We start from the raw sequence: 23839 nt of genomic DNA, 5'->3' as shown, positions 1-23839 counted from the left end.
AAATGCATCTAAAGGAGTGGTTAAGTATATGGATAATCCTGCCTCTATCAGGCTTCCCTGGAGTCACCTACTCCATGTTGGGAACATGAAAAATTCCACAAGTAAGAAAGTAGCTTCCTAGTCTTCCCTCCCAGGGTGGACCTTATACATAAATACAATAGAAAAACACCAGCCCTCCTACACCAACCATAAAACTCTCACTTCTTCAAGAGAGATGTCTATTGTGCCCACTCTGGATCCCATCTCATCTTCAGAGAGTCTCAGGATGCAGGATGTAGGCAGATTAGAAGGGCTGTCTATCAGTTTCCAACTTCAGGCTACCCAAAAAACCCCATCTATGGGGATAGATGGAACTGGACCAATGAAAGTCTTGTCAAGCATTGTCCTGCCCCAGGGCTGTATTAACTCTGTTGCTCTTTGAATGGACAGCAATGCTTTTGCTGTTGGGTTTAGAGGAAAGGGAGAACCTACCCAATGCCTTGAGCAAGAGTCCACTCTGATGCAACAGTCACACTAGATACTAGAACTCAGGCATAGCCAAACAAAGGCAAAACTAGAAATGTCTTGGTACAATTCTAGATACTGGGTACAGATCTAGATACACATTGAGATATAGTTCCAGATGGAGAGAATTTTTTCCTTGTTTTGCCAAGGAAATCTCCCAGGATATGGTTTTAAAGGAGTAGCACGGTGCTGGCCTGAAACACGGGAGAATTTTCTATACCAAAGCAATGTTTAAGGCTCAATTCAATTTAGCATCAATTTCTTAGATTCTCATTATGTGCCTGGTCCCCAGCTGAGTGCTCTGGGAGCATTAATTAGATATTCTCCTTACCTAAATCTATAATCTAGGAACAAAATAAAGAAAATAAAGACACATAGATAACTGTGGTATCTTATTATTTTTATTTTAGCTTTATTGAGGTATAATTGACATATAAAATTGTACGATATTTAAACTATACATTGTGGTGATTTCATAAACATATACATTTAGAAATGATTCACTATGATTTCCCCACTGTGAAAGGATTAACCATAGAATTTTAATTTAAATATTTCATTAAATGAAGGTAAGTGTTCCAAGGGTGCCTTTGTTTCCCTCACTTATCTTTGCGTATGGAGGAGACTCAGCTGGAGCTTTGCTTTTCAAAGCATGGTCCCTGGACCAGCAGCATCACCTGGGAACTGTTAGAAGTACAATTTTTTTTTTTTTTTTTTTTTTTTTTTTTTTTTTTTAGAAGTACAAGTTTTGAGCTCCACTCAGACCTCCTGAATTCCAAATGCTGGGGGCAGGATCCAGCAATCTGTTTTCACAAGTCTTCCAAGTGAGGTGACATCTGGTAAACTTTTGTATTACTGAGCACTATTCCTGGCTTCTCTCCAGCACTCCCTTCCCTATAACTCGGGTTGAAGAAATAGCACTAAGTGTGCCCAGAAGAGCCCCTTCCAGTTTTGTTGTTGTTGTTGCTTTACTTTTCTATTCAGGTTCTCTGTGCCCAAAGGATACATGCATTCCAACATGCTCATAAATGAGCAATCCAATAAAAGCAAGCTGTCTCCTATGGTGGGGAGCGGGGGTGCTCAACATTATTTGTGATGAAGAATAAATCTGTCCAATTTAGTGCTGCAGAATTAGCAAGCCACTTAGGTGGCAGATCTAAAGTTGATGGTTTAATCATCTGTCTCTATGTCTTGATTATCAATTGGTTCCAAACATAGGAGGGAGAAATGGGGTGTTATTTATTGGCCCTCTACAGCTCCAGCAGTGGGTTCTAGTGATAAATGAGCAGGATGTAGGTACAGATCACGTGCAGTAGAGAGACCTAGATGAGAGAATAACAGAAGAGCAGGAGGCAATCCTAGGATTTTTTTTAAGGACACAGAACTTTGCAAATTACAGTCCTGATCTCTCCTGTTTCAGATAAATAAGCGGAGCATGAAAGGAAATGAGCACTTGTTCAAGCTCACATTGCTGGTTAGTGGTGGAAACCAGACCAGAACCCAGGACACGTGGCTCTCACCTGTGCATTTTCTGAGCAAGTGGGCCACAGTAGTAGACAACAGTAGAGAAACTTTCAAGCCAAGGATATAGATATCGCCAAGAATAACCAACCTCAGGGATTTTCAGCATAGGTAGTGGGCTCAAGGCCAAAGTGCTTTGTACTCAGAGGAAAGCTTTGGCTGCAACTCACCTCTGCATGCTCTGTTGCCCCCTCACACAGCCATGGCTAAAACTACACAGCTAGCTCAGTGTGCTCTGAACACTGCTTCATTTTCCTGTGCTTTTCCTGGTGGTGTTCTCTCTGCCTACAATCTCTCCCTGCTTTCCATGTGTGGCAACTTTCTCTCTATCTTTCCTTGGAGAAAGCCAACTCAAATGCCATTCCTCTACAAAGTCTTCTCTGATTTCACCCATCAACGCTCACCACTGTGCCAGCCACGAATGATCATCCTCCACTATGAATTCCCAAGATGTTTTATTTGCATGTTACTTATGACAACACTTTCTGCTTTGTGTTAGAACTATGTTTTACCTTTTGCATTAGCATATAAGCTTTTTATATTCTTTATTTTATATTCAGTGGCCATATTTCATCTCTTCTTTGCTCTTTTCCTAGTTTACTTTTGTATGACATATAATTAACATACATTGTCATTATATTACCCTCAGGTGTAGAATATAATGATTCAACAATCCTATCATTTCTCAGGTCTCATGAAGATAAGTATACTTAAAAAAATCATTCATATATTTGAGAGAGCAAGTGTCAGTGGGGCAGGGAAGGAGCAGAGGGAAGGGACAAGTAGACTCTGCTGAACATAGAGCCCAAAGAGAGGCTTGATCTTTCAACCTTGAAATCATGACCTGAGCCAAAATCCAGAGCTGTATGCTTAACTGACTGAGCTACCCAGGAGTTCCAAGATAAGTGTACTCTTAATTCCTTTTATCTATTTCACTCATCCTCATGTCCACATCCCCTTTGGCAGTCACCAGTTTGTTCCCTGTATTTAAGAGTCTGGGAAGTTTGTACTGTCTTTCTCTCTCTTTTTTTTTCTTTGTTTGCTCATTTCTTTTATTTCTGAAGTTCCACATAGGAGTGGAAAATATGGTATTCATCTTTCTGAGATTGACATATTTTACTTACCATGATAAGTCTATTTTTTTACAGAATGCAAAATTCAATAGTTTTTTATGACTCAGTAAATTTCCAGTATGTGTGTGTATGTTTATGTGTCTGTGTGTGTATCACATCTTCTTTATCCATTCATTTATGGATGTACACTTGAGTTGCTTCCCTATCCTCATTATTATTAATAATGCTGCAATAAGAATTGGGGTGCATAGATTTTTTTCATGCAAATAAAGCTTTTGCACAGCAATAGAAACCATCAACAAAACACAAAGGCAACCTGGTAAATGATGCAAGATATCTGCAACCTATATATTTCATAAGTTGTTAATATATAAGATATATAAAGAATTTACACAACACCAGAAAAACCAATAATCTGATTTAAAAATGGACAGAGGATCTGAATAAACATTTTTTCATAGAAGACATACAAATGACCAACAGACACATGAAAAGGTGTTCGGCATCAGTAATCATGAGGGAAATGCAAAATTAATACCACAAGGAGTGGGGTATCTGGTTGCCTAAGTCACTTAAGTGTCTGACTCTTGGTTTCAGCTCAGGTCATGATCTTGGGGTTGTTGGAAAGAGCCCCACATGGGACTTCCCACTCAGAGGGGATTCCGCTGGAGAGTCCCTCTCTCCTTCTGCTACTTCCCCTTGTTTGTATGTACTCTCTCTCTCAAAAAAAATAAATCTTTTAAAAAACCAACAAAACAATGAGATATTACTTTATGCCTCTCAGAATCGCTAAAATAAAAAACACAAGAAACAACAAGTTGGCAAGAGTATGAACAAAAAGGAACCTTCATGCACTGTTGGTAGGCATGTTAATTGGTGTAGCCACTGTGGAAAACAGTATGCAGGTTCCTCAACAAATTGAAATAGAATTACCATATGATTTTATACTACCATACTGTGTGTTTACCCAAAGAAAACCAAACACTTTGTCTAGTTACTTTCAGTAATGATTGCTTTAAAGGCAGAAAGCAGCTACAGACATAATTGAAAAGTAGACAAGTAAAGAAAAATAAGTAGAAGCAATCCTACATTCCAACATAAAGACAGAATGGTGGAAGGGGAGGAGGGCAGGGGGTGGGGGTGAATGGGTGACGGGCACTGAGGGGGGCATTTGACGGGATGAGCACTGGGTGTTATTCTGTATGTTGGCAAATTGAACACCAATAAAAAATAAATTTATTATTAAAAAAAAAGACAGAATGGCTCTATTAACTTTTCTCCACCAATATCGCATGGGAGGCCTAGTTTTCCATGAGCTCAAGAGAACTCCCCATTATTATCCAGGGGACCTGACTGCATTCAGGTGTGATGATGTCCAAGCAAATGTGTACTGGCTCTGTTCAAGTCCAGGGCTACAGTTTTGGTGTTAACTTCAGTGGAGTTAAGCAAGGCTGTGCTGCATCCCATAGCCAAAGTAGATAGCAAACCCAATCAGCATCCAGACACCAAATTGGGCCCAGGTGCCAGCTGGCATCTGCATCATAAGGTAAAAATTCAGAAAGATGCTCAGAAGTGGGAGGAGAGGTAGGCCAGGTACCTTAAAGTAAAGGGGAGTGGAGGTCTGTGGCTGCCTCCAGATGACCCCAGTGATCCCAGTGATGAGCACCAGGAGCAGCACAACCACTGTGATCCACCATGGGTCTCCAGAAAGCAGACCTGGCCACTGAGCCAGCACCAGGCAGAGAAGAGTCAGCAGCAGAGCAAGCAGTGAGGAGCAAACAGAGACAATCAGGCCAGAGAGTGGAGTGGGGGTGGAGCTGTCTGGAAAAAGTATTCGGCGTAGAGTCAGCTGCTCTGCTTCAGGTCCATTCTCCTGTTGCACCTGTGCTTCATTTCCCCCATTCTTCCTCTCAGGCTGATACCTGAGGATGAGAACACTAAAAGCTACCAGGGAGTAATTCAACAGAGTTACAATTGACCGGAGGTCCACAAGATGAGTAAGTCCAAAGAAGACTATCATGATTGCTGCAATAATGCCAAAGATCACAGTAGCCACCATGCGGGTGTATGTTCCAGTATGGATCCTGGCAAGGACAGGGAACAAGAGGCCGTCCTTTGCCATCATGTATACTTGATGACGTATGGGGACCATAAAGCCCAAGAGGCTGACAGAAAGACTACAGAGGAATCCAAAAGCCACAGCATAGTAGGCAGGGGCCCAGCCAATATGGAGAAATACCTCAGGCAAGGTGCTCCCGGCTCGGAGCTGGTAATAAGGCACCATAAGTGTAAGTGCTGCAGAGACACCAAAATATACTGAAATGCAGATGAGCAATGAAATCACAGTGCCCCTGGGGATAGAACACTTAGGATTCTGAGCTTCTTCAACTCTGGTAACAATATTGTCAAAACCTATAAAAGCATAGAAGCAGGTAGCTGCTCCACGGAGAATCCCCTGGAAGCCAAAAGGCACGAATCCTCCAGAGCCCAGAGGGCCCAAGCTCGAGGTGTCATTGAGTCCAGCCTTTATATAGTCCTCTTCTGTGAGCTTCCAGTTGTGCAGGTCCCCCTTAATGAAACCAGACATGATGATAAAACTAAGAACCAAAACTTTCACTAATGTGAATGCTTTGGTGGCCAGGGAAAACTCAGTAATCCTCAGAGTCAGCAATCCTATGAGCAACAATACAAGGCCCACAACAAAGAAGTCTAGATATTCTGCAAAGACCCGAGGAACATGAGGTGAGATGCTCTCATGCAGGGCCTGAGAGATCTGGTTCCCAGGCAAGTTGTTAAAAGCTAAAGACCAGGCACAGGCCACAATGGTGGTACCAGCAACAAAGAACAAGATAAGATTCCAGCCAGTGATGAAAGCCCCAAGTTCACCTATAGTGACATAGGTGCAGAGATATGCAGATCCAGATTGGGGAACTCGAGCACTAATCTCTGAATAGCACAGCCCAGCCAGCACAGAAGTTAGGCCGGCCACCAAAAAGCAGATCATGGTAGAAGGTCCTGCTTGACTGTTGGCCACTTCCCCAGCCAGGATATACACACCTACACCCACTGTGTTGTCCACACCCAGGGCCACTAAATCCATAGTGCTCAGGCTTCTGTCAGGGGCAATGTCAGTCACATCTTTCTTCAATGGACGTCTGCGCACCAGCTTGTTACCAAATATGTGAAGTGCCTGACACAGCATTCTGACTGAATTGAAGAGGTTTCTGGGATCAGTGCTGTAGAGAGCCCAGGGAGCCAAATTCTCCAATCAGGTTCCGTGAAGCTAATTAAGCTGAGTTGGGTTAGGTCTGCTAAGTTCCGTTGCTCAGGCTTCAAAGCTGCTGCTTCATATTTCATCTGGTATGTGCTGTCCCACCATAATGCCTAGTAAGAAATAAATATTTCCTGAAAAGTAGTTTTCAACCAACCAACCAAAGCTCAGAAGTCTCACGTCTTCTTCTGCAGCTCAGATATCACAGAAATTGACATCAAAGGACATGATAGGCAAATCAACCCTGCTTTCCCCCATAGAGAAAAGTGCCAAATACCTCCAACATTTTCCTTTTTTAATCAACTATATAACATAATTGTTTTGGTTCATCTAACATATGTAGCTTCATATGCTAATTAAGCTATAAGACACAATAGGGCATGAATGTATTCTACAATAATTCACAAATGGGATGTGTGTACGGTACTTAGCCATGGTTATGACCCATTAATTCACCGGGTGGTGGGCATAATTGATTTGCAGAGACATTTTAAAATATCATCTGAGGTTAAAATACAAATTTAATCCCCCAGTCATAAATCCTTAGCCCCTATATCAACTAGCCAAGATCAGATGGCACTTGGTCCCCCTTTCTCCTCATACTGCATCATCCATTCAGCTGTCCTGGTGGCCAAGGATGTACAGTCCACTCCTTCCCTTTACTCACCTAGGACCACAAGGGTGCTGTGAACAGAGAGGAGAAGGGAGAAAGGGGCAGGCCCTTCATAACCCCCTGCAAGAAAGAGAGGACCAGGCTGCCTGAAAAGGAAACACTGCAGAAATGGGGGCAACAGCCACCCAAGGTCCAGGACTGAGAAGGGAGAAGAGCTTGTATGGTGGTTTTACAAATTCTGACATTCAGTAAACCTCACCCAAAGTGAGGAGGCAAAATTCCAAAATTCCAAAATTCCAAAAAAAAAGTGGTCAAAAAAGTGGACAGTTTTTATGTCCACAGTTATGAGAATGTGATGTATAGGGAGAAAATAAATGAGTTACCAGCTCAGTAGCTCACAACATGAACAATTCCTTCTGTCTCCTTCCTCTCTGAGCTCCAGGAGAGAAGGTGAGCTCACTTCTGCAGACAATCTCTTCACTGGCCACACTGTGTTCTATACATACCCTGCACCATCTGTGACATCAGCTGCCAGGGGCCTGGAGAATCTACCCTGCTCTGTGAGCTTGTATTAAAACACTTACTTGCAACTGTCTGTAATTTTTCACAGGGAATAATTTTTATCTCTCTCAAACCGTGGTCTCAATATGTTCAAATATATCTTCTTAATGAAGGAAATAAATGAAGGACGAGCCCTGTCCCTTCCACATAACTACATGAACTCGGGGCATTTGCTCACTCCCTCTAAGCCTCAGTCTCCTCATCCACAAGGGTCCTCACCTGACCTTCCTCACTAGATCAGCATGAGAATTCAGTGAGAAGATACAAACCATCACAAATTGCTGGTGGTAGTGTCACTGTGTCACCATCCTGAAACATAATGTTAGTGAGCACATTCATCTCATCACAGGATGGTTTGTGGTGCCAGGAAGTGGGAGCTATGCCAGTGTCTGTGGTGAAAGAAATATATAAATAAAATGTGCTATGTGTCCACAATGAGATATGACACAGTAGTCAGGGATAATAAGGTAGATTTATAGACAGTGTGGGTAGATCTCAGAAAAAAATGACAAGTAGGAGAAATAAAGTTGAATGAGGCATATAGCTCAATGCCATTTGTACATTTACAAAAAGCCATAAAATGCTGTATATTTGTCAAGGATACACATGCATCTATTTAAAAATGTCATATCATTGGGATTCCTGGGTGGCTCAGTGGTTGAGCATCTGACCTTGGCTTAGGGCATGATCCCTGGTCCAGGGATCAAGCCCCACATCGGTCTCTCTGAAAGGAGCCTGCTTTTCCCTCTGTCTATGTCTCTGCCTCTATGTGTCTCTCACAAATAAATAAATAAATAAAATCTTTAAAAATTGCCATGTCATTGCTCTGCTGAAAACCTTCCTCTGATTTCCCTTTTTATTCAGAGTAGAAGCCAAAGTCTGCATTTACAATCACCTACAAAGTCCGAAAGTATTTGTCACTGAAACAGCTACCTCTCAGCCTTCTGTTTCTCCTTCCACTCATTTCTCTGTAGCCACTGGCCTCCTAAACATTCTGGCCCCCTAACATTCCAGGAAGGACACTACTCAGGGCCTTTGCCCTGGCTGTCCCTTATAATTGCACCACTTCTAGCCCAGATATCCACATGGTTGCTCTCAGAACTAGATTGGATAAAATAACACATGTAGCCCAGCCTTCCTGAATCACCCCACATACAACTGCAACCTGCTCCTAACCACACATAACCGACCTTATCCCCTGCCTATATTTTCCCATAGCATTTGTCACAATTTAAGGCACTATATGTTTTACTTACTTGTTTATGAGTTGTCTCACTCCAAAAGAATGTAAGCTCCATGGAAGCAAGACTTTCTGTTTTGCTCTTGGCTGTATTCCCTGCACCCTACAACTGTGCCTGACAGAGTTGGCACTTTAGTGTTGAGTGGATGAATGTATCTAACTACATGTGTACAGCATGGACTGGAAGAACATTTGTTAAATACACTACAGCAAGTGCCTGCAGTGAGGAGGGGGAAATGGAATAGAGATAAGGATGAGAGGGGGAAATTAAATGCATTGATAAGGTGCCTGACAGGAAGTGATGGTGCTAACATGCCATTACTGAGGAAGGGGCTGACCCCACCCTGTGCATGGCAGGTTCAACATAGGAATTGCCGAGATAATATTGTGAGAGGACCTGGTACAGACCTTGACAAATGGCAGGCACTCGAGAGACTTAAACTGAAGGGGAACTGGAATCCTGTAATCACCAGGATATCAAAGAAGGAATATCTACTAGAAAGAGGGTGAAGAATAGGGAAGACGAGGCATCCCCCTACTAGTTTCCTCTGAACCTATTTCCCTTTTCCCAACTCCTCTTCCTCCTTCAGCTTCTTCAACTGTCCTGGAGGCTCCTATATTTGGCACTAAGGATACTTGTACCACGTTTCTCTCTCTGGGGAACTGTCCACAGCCACCTACCTCCCAACAAAGACACACCAGTGGTTCTTCACATTTGTTGAATCACAGGCCCCTCTGACATTAGTCACCTCAGAAAGTCATACACTCTTCTTAAGTCCATCCATGGATCCCGCCGAATCCCAAAGGAGGACCATCTGAATGGCAAGGTCAAAGAGGAGTAATGTTTTTGATAGTTTATGTTTCCCTCAATTGTGTTGTGCGGGGTGGTCCTTGTGCTTTTCCCATTTTTACTGAAGAGGAGGCAGAGAGGGCTACAGTCAAAGTATAGAGATACCAGTGGAATGACTCAAAGGAAAAAAAATCTGGGAACTAAATAACTATGTTTTATGACTCCAACAGAAGCAGGCTGAACAAACAAATGAATAACCGAACTTACAGAAGAGGAAGCAAACTCATTATTTGGAATCCTGAGAGAGATTAACACAAATCCAGCTTATAACAACTCAGAGATCATCATCCTCAAATACCATGTTCAGAAATGCCCTTTCTCCATGAAATAATCTGTGATCATTCCAATGGTTTATATTTAGTTCAAACTCTCTGACCCAGCTGTCAGAACTCCCTGCTCCACCCAAATCTCCCCCTACCCTCAGGCCCATTGCTTCTTTCCTAACTTAGCTCCTCAAAACCTAACTTACCTTTCCTGGGGTGAGCCTTTGGCCTGGGTAAGTTACCTGCCCTGCCAGGGTGGCCCTCCTCACCCCATCTGCCTCCCTTGACCCTTTAGCTCTTCTCAATCCTATTCTACGATCTTCTCCTTCCCCCACCCCATGTCTAGGAAGCCCTTCCTAAGCCATCTTGACTGATCTCCCTCTCCAACCCTTATCCCCTTCCTGCCAGCACTTATAACCTGTTCTGATGCTCACTTGAAACTAATTTCCCCTTTCTTTTTCCTGATGTGCAGGTGACTCAGTTAAATTCCTTTACATTCTAAAAGCTTCCAGAGGGCAGAGCCAGGATCCATATACCTCTTCCTCTTGATTTCTACACTCTCACCCCCAACTCTCACTACCCAGGTCAAATATTGCTCATGATTGTACCAAGCACGCAAAAGAGGCATTTAGCAGAGAGAAAATGAATATATAATATTGATTGACTACTATATAATAAGATTCGTAGTAGTAGGATTTTTTTTTTTTGTAAAGATAGAAAGGGCCAAACTCAGGTGTAAACAGGAGACTAGAACATGCACCATCATCTGTTTTAATACCTGAGGATAACTCCTAAGGAGGGCTCTGGGAGTAGATCTCAGTTTCATTTGGAAGCAGTCTCTCCTAAAGGAGGTGTTTGCTTAGAAGAGGTGCTCTAAGAAATGCAGAGAGGGGCCAGGGAACATGAAGCCAGCTTGTATGAATTCCATAATGCTCTCAGTGTCCCCTTTCTTCCATCCTCTTCCCTGTGTTTCTCTCAGGCTCTGAGCTCCTTCTGAACTCCAAAACAAACATTCCATCATAGGTCTCAAAGAGAACCTCATGCCTAATCCAACTAAATGCAGGATGTGGGTTTCACCTTTAAGCTGTTATGAGTAATGCTCTTACAAATGTGGGTATACAATTATCTTTTTGAGACCCTATTTTCAGTTCTGTGGGATATATACCCACAAGTGGGGTTCCTGATTCACATGGTAACAGTATATGTACTTTTTCCAGAAGTCATCGTACTGTTTTCCACAGCAGCTGCCCCATTTTACATCCCCACCAGCAATGCATAAACATCCCAATTTCTCTACATCTTCATCAACACTTGTTATCCTCTTTTTTTTAATAGCAGCCATATTGATGGGTGTGAAGTGGTATTTGGATATTTTTAAGGAATAACTAGGAGGCCTATGTGGCCAGGACAGATTGAGTGAAGGGGAAGCAGTGGGTAATGAGATCAGAAAGAAAGCAGAAAGCCAGATCCTTCATGGAGAGTCTGAGAGTCACTGTGAGGAATTTGGCTGTTACTTTGGGTGTATGGAAACCCTAGAAAAACTGAGAGTTTCATATATTGCCTACTGACTTTTAAGTTCTGTGAACTAGGTACTGGGTTCTCTATCTAAAGAAAGGCCTCCTCCAGAGTTTGAAAACTATCATTATATGGTTTCACTCATATGGGGAATATAAAAAATAGAGAAAGGGATTATAGGGGAAAGGAGAGAAAATGAGTGGGAAAAATTAGAGAGGGTGACAAAACATGAGAGACTCCTAACTCTGGGAAATGAACAAGGGGTAGTGGAAAGGGAGGTGGGCAGGGGGATGGGGTGACTGAGTGATGAGCACTGAGGGGGGCACTTGATGGAATGAGCACTGAGTGTTATACTATATGTTGGCAAATCAAACTCCAATAAAAAAAGTAGTGGAGACAGCTATTATAGAGCTCTCAGTAGATGTCCAGTGCTTCTGACAACACAGTGAGGGCTGAGCAAGGTGCATGCTTCCATCTGCCACCCTCTCTAGATGACAAAGAAGAGTTACCATACAGAGTCACCATGAGACAGTGACATGATGGACTTCTTTCACTGAAGCTCTTCTTTTTATTATTTATTTATTTATTTATTTATTTATTTATCTTACAAATTTATTTTTTATTGGTGTTCAATTTGCCAACATATAGCTTAACAACCAGTGCTCATCCCGTCAAATGCCCACCTTGATGCCCGCCACCCAGTCACACCCACCCCCACTCACCTTCCCTTCCACCACCCCTAGTTCGTTTCCCAGAGTTAGGAGTTTTTCATGTTCTGTCTCCCTTTCTGATATTTCCCACTCATTTTTTCTCCTTTTCCCTTTATTCCCTTTCACTATTTTTTATATTCCCCAAATGAATGAGATAATATAATATAATATAATATAATATAATATAATATAATATCCTTTTCCGATTGACTTATTTCACTCAGCATAGTACCCTCCAGTTCCATCCACATTGAAGCAAGTGGTGGGTATTTGTAGTTTCTAATGGCTGAGTAATATTCCATTGTATACATAGACTACATCTTCTTTATCCATTCATCTTTCGATGGACACCGAGGCTCCTTCCATAGTTTGGCTATTGTGGACATTGCTGCTAGAAACATCGGGCTGCAGTTGTCCCGGCATTTCATTGCATCTGTATCTTTGGGGTAAATCCCCAGCAGTGCAATTGCTGGGTCATAGGGCAGATCTATTTTTAACTCTTTGAGGAACCTCCACACAGTTTTCCAGAGTGGCTGCACCAGTTCACATTCCTACCAACGGTGCAGGAAGGTTCCCCTTTCTCCACATCCTCTCCAACATTTGTGGTTTTCTGCTTTGTTAATTTTCCCCATTCTTACTGGTGTGAGGTGGTATCTCATTGTGGTTTTGATTTGTATTTCACTTTCTGGATTATCTTTAGGCAGGACTCCCTCACTTAAAAATCAAACAGAAGTCATATTAGCATCATTCACTATTTTAGGCTATCTCATCAGTATTGTAGATAATCAAGAGCTGACATAGATATAAAGGATGTTTTTTATGGAACCTGGTGAAATTAAGGACTGCAAAATAGAGGTAGGTAGACACTTAGGATAGGGGCGGGAACCATGTGAATCAGGCACTCACAGCTTTGCAGATAAATAGATGAACCCAAGCGCCAGATGCCTCATGGAGGACTGTAAGCAATATCTGGGATGCTCAGAGCTGGAGAGAGAAAGGGTCCCCAAGAGAAGCCTGAACACACATGTCTGTGAGGCAAAGAGTACCTCTCAACCTCACTTTCCCTGGGGTGACAGGGAAAAGCTTTTACATCCAAATGAGAATTCCAAGAAATTATACAGTTTCTCAGCAACCAATAATCTGGAAAAAAATGGCCACCAACCACTGTTTATAAATTTAGAAGATACACAAATGTGTGTGTGTGTGTGTGTGTGTGTGTGTGTGTGTTGCAGAAGGAGAGATGGAGGGTAGAGAAGAAGAGAATTATGGTGTTGTTTCTCCTGGGAAAGGAGGACAGACATAAATCAATTTTTAATATGGCATTCTTAGGATTTAAATAGGGGTTAGAGGAAGGAAGTATAGTAAAAATCTGGAAACCTAAGTAACTAATTTCTCTCAGAAAGGAAACAGGCCACAGACTCCTAGGTTCCTTGTGCTGTGTTTCTCTCCAGCTGAGGACCACCTTATTCATCCTCCACCCACCCCAGGATAAAGAGACTGAAGTCAACTTGCCTCACCTCATAGTTCCCATTTCATTTTCCTCCTCTGTGGCTCTTTTTTAAAAAATAAGATTTTATTTATTTATTCATGGGAGACACACAGAGAGAGGCAGAGACATAGGTAGAGGCTCCCCACAGTGGACCCGATGCAGAACTCCATCCTAGGGCCCTGGAATCATGACCTGACCCGAAGGCAGATGCTCAACCACTGAGTCACCCAGATGCCCCTCCTCTGTGGCTCTTTATAGAGGTCCTGGGGCAATCATTATATGGTTTCATTCATATGGGGAATATAAGAAATAGTGAAAGGGATTATAGGGGAAAGGAGAGGAAATGAGTGGGAAAAATTAGAGAGGGTAGCAAAACATGAGAGACTCCTAACTCTAGGAAATGAAACAAGGGGTAGTGGAAGGGGAGGTAGGCAGGGGGATAGGGTGACTGAGTGAAGGGGCACTGAGAGGGGCATTTGATAGGATGAGCACTGGTGTTATACCATATGCTGGCAAATCAAACTCCAATAAAAAATATATATATTATATTTATATCCTCTCTCTCTCTCTCGATATATATATATATATATATATATATATATATATATATATATCTCCTCTCTATATATATCCTCTATAAATAAAGGTCCTGGGTTACCTTTAACCCTTCAAACATGAATAAAAAATTGGGGCTAGGATATAGGCAAGGCTGCTCTTCCTCCTCTCCTCAGGTAGAAAAAAATAATAGACCTAAATGTCAGTGAACAGACTGATGTCTCCTTAGTGAAGACTAAGAATGTCTTAGTGCTTCATTAATTTATTCAATAAATATTAAGCACCTTCTAAATCCAGTCCTAAGTGCTTGATGCTACCAACACAATAGGGAGAAAAAGCCTGTTCCCTGATTACATGGCACTCATTGTCATTAAGAATGTTCTTTATATCATACTCTTACCCAAAATGTGTAATGTGAATCTAATGAGAAAAATGATCAATCTAAAGGGACATAAGCATGCAATTAAAGGGTTAAGCATCCAATTCTTGATTCTGGCTCAGGTCATGATCTCAGGGTCCTGGGATTGAGTCCACACACTGTGTGTGTGGCCTGCTTGAGAGTCTCTCATTCCCTTTGTCTTTCCACCCCTGCTTGCTCCCTCTATAAAAAAAGTGATCAGTCTACAAAACAAATTTCCACAGAACATTGGCTCTACACAACAACCAACCTGTTCTGTTCAAAACCGTCAATGTCAGGAATGATGGACTGAGTATCTGTTGAAGATTAAAAGTGAATAAAAAGACATGACAATAAGATGTAATGCAGAGCCCTGGATTGTACCTGGATCAGGGAGGAATATTTCTACTATAAAAATATTGGAAAACTAGTAAACTTAGGATATGGAGTATATTCATACACACACACACGCACACAAACACATACACATATTGGAGAGATTAAGCAAATGTAGTAAAATAGTAGCAATTGTTCAATCCTGGTGAAAGATAAATGGATGTCAATATACTATTCTTGTAACATTCTGTAGATTGGGTATGTTTCAAACTAAAAAGGTAGGAGAAAAATAAGAATGTCATAGTAGTAAAGCTTATGGATTCTCCTTCCCTGGACACCCTTTATAAACAAATTTACTATTACTTTTGGTTGAAACAAACCCTATTCAGAATGATCTAGCTTCAAATCAGGAACTTCGGATCAGAGGAGTGAGTGGGAAGATAGAAGTGGGTTGGCTTTGATTTACAACCAAAATTGTCATCAAGCAAAAATACCTGCAGTGAAACCACAACCATGGCTCATGTTAGCAGAGTATAAAAACTCCATATGCTTATTGCTGTTTTGTGGGGTTACCACAAACTAATAAATCAGGGACCTAGTCTTGAACTCTAGACACACTGGTGAATATGTGTAGAGGCTGGAAGCAGAGAAAAATGGTATCTGGCTAATAGCGATACCAGGTATATATGCAAGATTTATGGACACATAAAGAGAAGAGTGAAAGAACCAGAATTTGTTGAGCTGCAAGGAATACACAGATGTTATTTCATTTAACCCCTGCGACAACCCAATGACATAAGTATTATTATTCCACGTTACAGACTGAGAGATGAGACAACCATCCCAAGCTCATATAGCCAGTACAAAGAAGAGCTGGAATTTGACCTTGGTTCTTTGTTACTTCAAAGAACACGTTGTTTCTCCTGCAGCACCCTACCTCCACAAGGAATTGAGACTCCACGGCATGGCTAATAAATAGTGATTTGAGCCAGTCCCTGTCTTTGTGTCCAAGTCACTCTCTGCTGATGTTTTCCATATCTGCCCAAATACATACAGATGGGCCAGAGCTGGAAGTACTATAATCATTAAAACTGAAAGCTCCATTTAAACCATGTCATACTAAAATCCAAACCTGATCTAGAGCCAAAATGTCTCTGGACTATCATTTCAGATGCCAAGGAAGATTCCAAAGCAACCCTGCAACTATTCCAATAGTTCCCAGACATGGTTTTACAGCTAATTGTAATTATTGCCCACAGCTATGGCCCATTTCCTTTAGCTTGGCACTTAGTGAAAATATAGGATAATAGATCTCTAGATGCCAAATATAAGTCAGCCCCCCACCCCCCCGAGACTTCTTTCATCATTCTATTTCACATCTTTTCTAATCACTACCCCATTATAAAGAAGAAAAGGAAACATCTTCTGTGTAGTCAGGGAGTGCTAGAGAAGAAAACTAAACCTTGATTCTCATTGTATAAAAGAAAATGGGGATGGGGAACAGATATTTTTTAAAATGGGAGCCCAGTGGGATGCCTGAATGGTTCAGTGGTTGAGCATCTACCTTTGGCTCAGGGCATGATCCTGGAGTCCTGGCATTGTGTCCCACATCGGGCTTCTTGCATGGAGCCTGCTTCTCCCTCTGCCTATGTCTCTGCCCCTTCTTTCTCTCTGTCTCTCGTGAATAAATAAATAAAATCTCAAAAAATAAAAAAATAAAATGGGAGCCCAATGGCAGGAAGATGGTTGCAATCTTCCTGACAGTGTGAATGACCCCAGGTTTGGCATTCCTAAACCTCAGCCATCACCCAAGGCTTCTAGATGCTGCCTCCTCACTAGGAAACATCTGTCACAAAGGATAGCCCAATCTGGAACAAAGGAGGGGGGAAGGCAGATAGTGCCAGTTTGATGAGGATGGTTTAACAAAACATTTTTTTAAGATTCCTAATCCACTTGGCCATTTGCTTCCCATATTTGGCTGCCAATCAGGAGCAGACTGGGAATGTTTGCCAGAGATGGCAATCTCATCTTAATCCTTAACCCAGAAGAATCAGTATCAGAAAAATGTCAGCCCACAGTCACTCCAAAATGTGATTAACGACATTTCAGAGCTAAAATGTCAGAGTGATGCTGGAAATAAGGACTTCACCTAAGTCAGATTGATCATTCTGACTTGGTTATAGTTGACAACCAGAGATCTGACCCAGTAGAATATATAAAATAGACACTAGTAGTCCCCATTTTGACCCATGTCTGTGACCAGCTCTGAGCTCACAGAACTTAGAGCACTGTTAATATCAATTCATCATGCATAGATATAAGCACAAAGACCAACAGACATCAGGCATCAGTACAGATATCTGTATTTTTGGATCTCCACATTGTTTTTTAAACTTATTATGAATACAGACGTAAGAATAATGGGTATTCTGAATATGCTATTAGTATAGGAAGGTCAACAGAGAAGATAAAGGATTTTATTTTAATTTCAAAAGGAAGAAAATCTCAAACATGTCCCAAAACAGAGGGATAACAAAGTAGCCTCTAAGGATCCTAATGTAATTTGGGAAAATTACATGAAAATTTGGAACAAATATAAGAAATTCCACCTGAACTCATTGGTTTCAGACATTTAGGGATCACAAACCTAGCCCTCAATTCAATTCAGTGACATGAAGTCACTTAGACACCATCTTGTCCACATGAGGCATCTAGTAGGTTCCAGTGGTTTACAAATACTGTGTAGGCAGGGGTAGTACCCTTCCATACTCCCTTGTCCATGGTCCTGGCTCATAAAATTGATAACTTTGGATGTCTAGGTAGCTCAGTGGTTGAGCGTCTGGCTTTGGCTCAAGGTATGATCCCTGGATCCCGGATCCCGGATCCAGTCCCGCATCAGGCTCCCCACAGGAAGCCTGCTTCTCCCTCTGCTTATGTCTTTGCCAGTCTGTGTCTCTTATGAATAAATAAGTAAAACCTTTGAAAAAATAAAATTGATAACTCTAAACAATGATATCTCAGTTCTTAATCAAATTCACTCAGTAGCCATCAGAGAGAGCTGCCCTTCCTGGAAACAGGATAAAGCCCTAAATCACATTCTTCCTGACCACTACATTGCACCAGATAGCTGAAGTCTGAGTGCTTTCGACCATTCCTTCTGGAAAATGATGCTTTCCTCAAGTCTTAAACACACACACACACACACACACACACACACACACACACACACACTCCTAACCAGACCCACAGTTTCCTGTTCTCTATTAGGTCCAAACTTCTAAGATTCTATTTCCAAGGCTTTTTTTTCACTTTTGTTCTACCACTTACTCCTACCACTAACCTTTTCTGTGGCTCTTACTTGAACAGGACAAATCTTTCAGCATACATGCATATCTTGCTGGTACTAACATCAGCCCTCACACAGACTGCCCCATTCTGCCTAAAACACTCTTTCCAAACCCTGTTCAACATGACTGTCCTTCTGGAAGATTCTCTGGTCTCACTTGCAGATAGATATCTGATCTCTCCAGGATGCTCTCCTTGTCCCCTACTCTCCCCTCATTAATGTCCAATGGCATAACACACTGTTCTAGAAGTTTTATCTTGGTGACCAGCCAGTTAAGGAAGAGGGCAGGAGTCGTAGGTGGTGAGGTGGAGCCCAGGAACAGAGCTTCTGTCTATTGACGCTTCCAGCATGCTTTTCCTTCCCCAGCTAAAGCCTGAGGTGCAAAGAGTTAACCGGCTACAGCCAAGGAAGTACCCCAGGTTCTACAGCCCAGTTTGGTGAAGTCAGAGATTTGACACAGGAACTGAGGACCAAGTCTCTTTCAGCACAGTTCACATCAGCAGCACATACATTAATACTGCAATGATACAGGGAAGATTAGCATGACTCCTAGGCAAGAATGACAAGTCTCTTCCACCACAACAAAGTGAAAGTACAAAGGAAGTAACCCAAGTCAGTTGAGACAAAGTACTTTATCTGTGAATTTTTTTTTTATTTACTCCAGTTTCAACTCCTTGATGTGTGACAACTAAACAGACAGACAACACAGAACTTTATTACTTTCAATGCTTTACATTACTTGGAAAATAAGTCACCTACTGCTTTGGCATTAGCAACGTGACATGATACTCAAACAGCAATAATTACATGTAAGGCTAGCCTACAGAAGGGAGGAATGAGACAAAAGTCAATTGACTGACTGGTGTGTGGAATAGGATTTCATTTGTTTCAGGAGGATAGGGAAGCATCTTTATAGTATACGCTCCTAGAGAAAAAAGTTTTCTGTATCTTCTGCCATTTTTCCTGTACTGTCTATAAATAACTACACAGATGGGTTTCATTTGATTTTTTTAGTTTGATTTGGGGCTAAAGTGAGAAACTGGATGGTCTCTCAAGTAGAAACCACAAAAAGTTTCTAAGTGAAAGGACTGGATCCAGTCTATTAAAGATCAGATTTCAACTAAGTGTAAGGGAATACAAAGGCAAATTCCAAATTAGGAAATTCAGGCACCACACTGATTCTTTGTGTAAATGAACTCAAGCAAAAGCAACATTTTTTCTACCCCCCGTCCCCCCACCCCAATCATGGCAAACAGAGAATTACCCTTTTTTGGGAATTTACCATTAAGATGAATTCATGAACACTTTCTTACCTGACAAAATTAGGAAAAGATAAGTAAACTATGAACCAGGAAGGGTATTCTGAACTCAGAAATGAAGAGTCGGGGCAAGAGAATGTCAACATCCCAGGTAGCTTCCCAGGTGATGAAACAAACACTTTCCAGTGTTGGCAAGACAGTATCTTGTGCTCACCATTCGTCAGCCTGAGAAGACTGCATGAAAGAGAAAGGAATTACCCCATCCTGGCATTGTGTATAACTGCTTCTCAGAAACACATCAGTTCAGGTACATTTTCAGCTTGGGCCATGACCCAATAAACAGAGCCTCTTTTAGGTCTTTCTTCCATCCCCCCGCCAGAAACATAAAAACTCCACCACAGCATCAACCAGCAAATACAGTTTGCCCTACTAGACATATCCAGTTAAATATTTGCTACAGATATTAATACATACCTAGATACTAAGATGTAATATTACTAATATTAATACTAATAATTCTCAGTCTTGGCCTGTAGAGAAAACAAAGAGAGAAACCATTGTAGTAATAATAAATGTGTAACTTCTCTCCTAGGGAAAGAGAAGGAAAGGTCAGATGTTTTCCCTGAAAGGTTGGAAAGAAAGCTGAAGTAACCAAATTCAGCTCATACTAAATAAAATATATATCCCAACTTACCTCCCAGGAGTCTTCTGAGAACAACCTCACCAAAGGGAATCACTTACCAGGCATCCTTCCATCTATGATCTTACTTTGTACCGTATTCTTTTTTCATGTTACTTGGAAGGAGTCTTTGTTTCCCTTTATAAAACAAAACCTCCTTAGGGTAAAACCTGCTTCATGTTCTCTTCATGAGGCTAGAATTCCAAATTCTGCAAGTAAATATTACTAGGTGCAACCAACACACTTGAACTTGGGGGCATGGCAGCCCACAAACTGTCTGCTCATTAGACCAAGAGGAAACACACCCACCTCCTCCAACTCACTACCTACCCTACCACACCCAGTAACACATCACCCAAATCCCATCCCAGTCTGGAAGAGGCTGAATTGCAATTCAATGAAATGTTCTTGATGCAGAATAACAAGCTCCAGGCCAACTGTACATAGACTGATCCATTCAGCCAAATATAGACCAAACTCTATGTAGTTGCAGTCCAAGACATTTTTGTTTCCTTTGCATTATACCTGTATAGTCCCTGCTAGGTGCAGACACCACACTAGTATCATTGTGCCATCAATTGGGTAAACAATCAGATAGGCAGAGCTTTTCTAGGGGCAGTATAGACTCCATATTATCTAGTATCATTCTGGGATTGTTCTGAAAAGGTGACTTTTCTTAGTCCCTGTGAGATAACTTTAGAGAAGACAGAGTGAAATGCAATGTTCTTCATTTATGATTTGACACCCTGACGGGCCTAGTTTCAGTCAGAATCAAGTTTTAGAAATTCTTAACATTTACATCACACCAAAACAGGATGATCAACTTGACAAGTCAGAAAAACCTGAGCTTCTTTAGGGGGTCTTCAGAAACTAGATGCGCTATCAGAAAGAACCAGAATGAGATTTTCCAAACAGGAATAAGAAAGAGCTGGGAAAGCCAGGAAGTGTGTGCAACTAAGAGAATAGAAAGTGATAGGATACCTTGATGTCAATGGTGTCAATCAATTTCTTCTCTAATATCTTCCACAATTCTCTACTCCATTTTCTCAACCCCAAATCCTGTCTACACAGAACACCTAATAAAAATCCTTAGGAGAAAGCAGTAGAAGGAAATCCATCTGCCTGTCCACCTTATTTTCCAATCTAAAACTGTAATATAGGATAGACTCGGTCTACAATGAGCACTGTTCCAAATCATTTTTTCCCAAAAGGTCTTATTAAATAACCTTGTTTTTCTCCCCAAATCCTTCCTTTCCTTGTAAGATGAAAATCTAGGAACCTATCCAGTGCTCCTGTCCATCACTATAAACTGTCTCCACATTTAGACCAGCAGTTGTGAGAGGTGAGGGCCCATGGCTCCTTCTTCAATGTACCTCTTCCCAATATACACCCTCAGTAATATACTGCACACAATGTGTCCTCCCATGTAAGGAATCAATTGTCTCTCTCTCCCTCTGTCCTCTTTCACCAGACTATGCTTGCTTCCTCTCATAGCCCTAGGTAACTGTTCCACACCACCACCTGTTCCTTTGGAAAGTAAATAAGTATTGCTTTGGTTAGTTGCAGTAAAGATACCAGATCACCGGAGTCCTTTGAAAGTTGTGTCATGCCTCAAAGTCATGATTTCTTATGCAAATATAGATCCATATGACTTCTCCACCAAGACCCATCTGCCTCACCTCAGCTCAGGCATCATAATCTATAACAAAGGGCCTTTGCTACTACTTTTTCCAGGGCACTCTATCCATCTTTCGTAGGTCTTTCTAATCCCTACTCTGCCTTGTGATTTCTCGGATAATAAAAGAAAAAAGAAACAAGGATAAACCAAAACAATATAATCCAAAAATTATATTTTTCATTTTCTTTTCTTTTTAAAGATTTTATTTATTTATTCATAGACAGAGAGAGAGAGAGAGAGGCAGAGACACAGGCAGAGGGGAGAAGCAGGGTCCATGCAGGGAGCCTGATGCGGGACTCAATCCTGGGACTTCAGGATCACACCCCAGACTGCAGGCGGCGCCAAACCGCTGCGCCACTGGGGCTGCCCCCAAAATTATATTTTTTAATTTGGAATATACTTGGTGAATGAAATTAGCCTGTACCATGATTTTGCTTAAACTAAGATTATAATGAAACTGCCTTCTAAAAGCACATAACACGTGTTCATTGATAATGGAGAGAAATTGTCAAAAACTGCCAGATGGCAAGAGAAATTAACCTAGAATATAACATTTTTCACATGTAATCAATAAAACAGGTTTCATATATCTCTAAGTGTTGTCTAGGCTCCTTGTGTTGAGGTATGGCCCACAGTGTATGCGATGGTGGGGAGTCGGGTAGGGTGGAGAACAGTTTAAGACTCCAAGAGCCTTCAGAATTAAGACGTAGCAAATATGTTTTGTGATAACAGCAAGCTGCCTCTTGGTCACCCAGTGTTTTAATGACCACACCCCAGGGGACCTTGGTAATCTTTCCTCTCACAGTCTGACCTGGTCTATAATCATTCCCCACCACAACTTTGTAAAATTAGATAAGAAAGGCAGGCAGACACCTTCAGCAAGTGTAAAAATAGATATTTAGCTCCTTGAGCCTACAGGAAGAAGCCCCTCAAATGCTCTCTGGCCATGGGGACCACATTATCAAACTAGGCCTGCTATTCTGCAAAGTCCACACGGATGGCCTCCCTAAGGAGATATGACATAGAGACTTTCAGAATCTCCAGGAAGAAAGTGAGGCAAAATATGAAGGAGGCAGCAGAGCCAGGTGGGAGAATCTTCATTTATTCAGAGAACCTGTGTAAGCACACTGTGTGCTGGGCCCTGTGGGAGAGACATAGATGAGGAAAGCAAGCTGTGCACCAGGTCAGAAAGGAAAGGTCAGGAAAGAGGGCAGGGCAAACAGGTGGGAGGATGCTGGGGGGAGAAGCATCAAGGAATAACCTCCCTTAACTCAGATTTTCTTCAGGAGAGCTGAAAATTCTCTAGTCTGAATGAGAATAGGGTGTAGGTCTCCAAATCCCTCTGACCCCAGAAACTACCTGCCCCTCCTAAACTCACAAGGTCTCTGGTCTGCACTCCTTAAACCAAAGTCTAGCTATGGTTCCATGAAACACCCTCTGCTCAAACCCTACGGGGCTTCCATGGCCAGCGGTGCTCCAAGCCCAGCCTTCTTCCTCTCTGGTTCTGACTCCGTTTTCTTATCAACTCTGTAAACAGAAGAAATCACTTACCCAGGGGCTTCTTCTGCCTCAGAGGAGAAAGACCTGAGAAGAAAGTGCAAGCCAAACCCAAGGAGGAGGAAAGAGGTTGGTCAAGCAGAGTCAGGACTTGGAGTGCAGCTCACAGGGCGCCCTCAGGGAGTGGGGCCCAGGGGAGGCGGGGCTTTGGGGAGGTAGAGCCCTTGGGAGGAGGGCCCATGAGAAAGATGGGAGATGGTGCAGGAGATGGATTAGGTACAATCTAAGACGAAAGCTGAGGTGGGCAACAGGAGACCAGTGGAGCCCTGCATGGTGAGGAGGTGGACTGAGGGCTTAAATGGGGCTTTGTTGGAGACTCTGATGGCAGCAAGAGGTGAATTTAGAGGTTACCAAGCTCTCCAGGGTCCTGGGTATGGAGGAGGTCCTGGCTGGCAAGAGGGGAGTGTGGGGAGCCCGGTGGA

The 23839-nt window shown here is 42.0% G+C and overlaps 1 pseudogene; it reads right to left on the bottom strand.

The window, feature by feature from the left end:
• Window positions 1–894: 894 nt before the first annotated feature.
• On the bottom strand, window positions 895–23543 carry LOC140617393 (cationic amino acid transporter 3 pseudogene; annotated as a pseudogene).
• Window positions 23544–23839: the final 296 nt, after the last annotated feature.

Source organism: Canis lupus, chromosome 25 (assembly GCF_048164855.1).
Source record: "Canis lupus baileyi chromosome 25, mCanLup2.hap1, whole genome shotgun sequence".
Classification (NCBI taxonomy): domain Eukaryota; kingdom Metazoa; phylum Chordata; class Mammalia; order Carnivora; family Canidae; genus Canis; species Canis lupus.
This window is presented reverse-complemented; position numbering and strand designations above follow the sequence as displayed.